Raw genomic sequence first — 2,698 nt, forward strand, 5'->3', positions numbered from 1 at the left:
TCGCAGAGATAAGAATGCGTTCTTGGCAAGAAGGCCCTGCCTGTCTTAAGAGGCGACTAATGGATAGGAGTCGAGAGGTGGAGAGTGTGGGCGTGTGCGTTTGCGTGTGTGCGTTTGTGCCTGTGTGCGTGTGTTTGTGTGTGCGTGTGTGGGTGTGTCCGGTCGTCTCGCTGAAATGAGAAAACGGCCGTGGCAAGAGGTCCCTGCCTGTCGTAAGAGGAGAATAATGGGTAGAAGTCGAGAGGTGAATAGTGTATGTGTGCTTGCGTGTGTGTGTTTGTGTGTGAGTGTGTGTGTGTGTCCGTTCGGCTCGCAGAGATAAGAATGCGTTCGTGGCAAGAAGGCCCTGCCTGTCTTAAGAGGCGACTAATGGATAGGAGTCGAGAGGTGGAGAGTGTGTGCGTGTGCGTTTGCGTGTGTGCGTTTGTGCCTGTGTGCGTGTGTTTGTGTGTGCGTGTGTGGGTGTATGAGTGTGTGTGAGTGTGTGTGTGCGGTCGGCCCCAGAGATAAGAACACAGCCGTGGCAAGAAGGCCCTGCCTGTCGTAAGAGGCGAGTAATAAGTAGGAGGCGAGAGGTGAAGAGTGTATGTGTGTGTGTGCGTGTGTGCGTGTGTGTGTGCGTGTGTGAGTATGTGTGTGTGTTAGTTCGGCTTGCAGAAATAAGAACACGACTGAGGCAAGAAGGCCCTGCCTATCGTAAAAGGCGACTAATAGGTAGGAGTCGAGAGGTGAAGAGTGTATGTTTGGGTGCGTGTGTGCGTGTGTGTGTGCGTGTGTGAGTATGTGTGTGTGTCCCTTCGGCTCGCAGAGATAAGAAAACAGCCGTGGCAAGAAAGCGATGCAAATCGTACAGGGCGACTAATGGATAGGAGTCGAGAAGCGAAGAGTGGGCGACTAATAAGTAGGAGTCGAGAGGTGAAAAGTGTATGTGTGTGTGCGTGTGTGCGTGTGTGTGTGCGTGTGTGAGTATGTGTGTGTGTTAGTTCGGCTTGCAGAGATAAAAACACGACCGAGGCAAGAAGGCCCTGCCTATCGTAAGAGGCGACTAATAGGTAGGAGTCGAGGGTGAAGAGTGTATGTTTGTGTGCGTGTGTGCGTGTATGTGTGCGTGTGTGAGTATGTGTGTGTGTCCGTTCGACTCGCAGAGGTAAGAACACAGCCCTGGCAAGAAGGCCCTGCCTGTCGTAAGAGGCGAGTAATAAGTAGGACTCGAGAGGTGAAGAGTGTATGTGTGTGTGTGCGTGTGTGCGTGTGTGTGTGCGTGTGTGAGTATGTGTGTGTGTTAGTTCGGCTTGCAGAAATAAGAACACGACCGAGGCAAGAAGGCCCTGCCTATCGTAAGAGGCGACTAATAGGTAGGAGTCGAGAGGTGAAGAGTGTATGTTTGTGTGCGTGTGTGCGTGTGTGTGTGCGTGTGTGATTATGTGTGTGTGTCCGTTCGGCTTGCAGTGATAAGAACACGGCCAAGGCAAGAAGGCCCTGCCTATCGTAAGAGGCGACTAATAGGTAGGAGTCGAGAGGTGAAGAATGTATGTGTGTGTGCCTGTGTGCGTGTTTGTGTGTGTGTGAGTGTACGTGTGTGTGCGTGTGTGCGTGCGTGTGTGTGTGTGTGTGTGTTTGTGAGTGTGTGTGTGTGTACGTGTGTGTGTCCCTTCGGCTTGCAGAAATAAGAAAACAGCCGTGGCAAGAAGGCGATGCAAATCGTACGGGGCGACTAATGGGTAGGAGTCGAGAGGTGAAGAGTGGGCGACTAATAAGTAGGAGTCGAGAGGTGAAGAGTGTATGTGTGTGGGTGCGTGTGTGCGTGTGTGTGTGCGTGTGTGAGTATGTGTGTGTGTCCGTTCGGCTTGCAGAGATAAGAACACGGCCGTAGCAAGAAGTCCCTGCCTGTCGTAAGAGGAGAATAATGGGTAGGAGTCGAGAGGTGAAGAGTGTATGTGTGTGTGTGTGCGTACGTGTGTGAGAGTGTGTGTGAATGTGTGTGTGTTTCCGTTCGGCTTGCAGAGATAAGAACACGGCCGAGGCAAGAAGGCCCTGCCTGTCGTGAGAGACGACTAATAGGTAGGAGTCGAGAGGTGAAGAATGTATGTGTGTGTGCGTGTGTGCGTGTTTGTGTGTGCGTGAGTGTATGTGTGTGTGCGTGTAAGTGGCGTGTGTGCGTGCTTGTCTGTGTGAGTGTGTGTGTGTGTCCGTTCGGCTAGCAGAGATAAGAATGCGTTCGTGGCAAGAATGCCCTGCCTGTCTTAAGAGGCGACTAATGGATAGAAGTCGAGAGGTGGAGAGTGTGTGCGTGTGCGTGTGCGTTTGCGTGGGTGCGTTTGTGCCTGTGTGCGTGTGTTTGTGTGTCCGTGTGTGTGTGTGTCCGGTCGGCTCGCTGAAATGAGAACATAACCGTGGCAAGAAGGCCCTGCCTGTCGTAAGAGGCGACTAATGGGTAGGAGTCGAGAGGTGAAGAGGGTATGTGTGCGTGCGTGTGTGCGTGTGTGTGTGTGTGAGTGTGTGTGTACGTATGTGTGTGTCCGTTCGGCTCGCAGAGATTAGAATACGGCCGAGGCAATAAGTCCATGCCTGTCGTAAGAGGCGACTAATGGGTAGGAGTCGAGAGGTGAAGAGTGTATTTGTGTGTGTGTGCGTGTGTGCGTGTGTGTGTGCGTGTGTGTGTGTGAGTGTGTGTGTGTCCGTTCGGCTCGCAGAGATA

Source organism: Diabrotica undecimpunctata, unplaced genomic scaffold, assembly GCF_040954645.1.
Source record: "Diabrotica undecimpunctata isolate CICGRU unplaced genomic scaffold, icDiaUnde3 ctg00000579.1, whole genome shotgun sequence".
Taxonomy (NCBI): domain Eukaryota; kingdom Metazoa; phylum Arthropoda; class Insecta; order Coleoptera; family Chrysomelidae; genus Diabrotica; species Diabrotica undecimpunctata.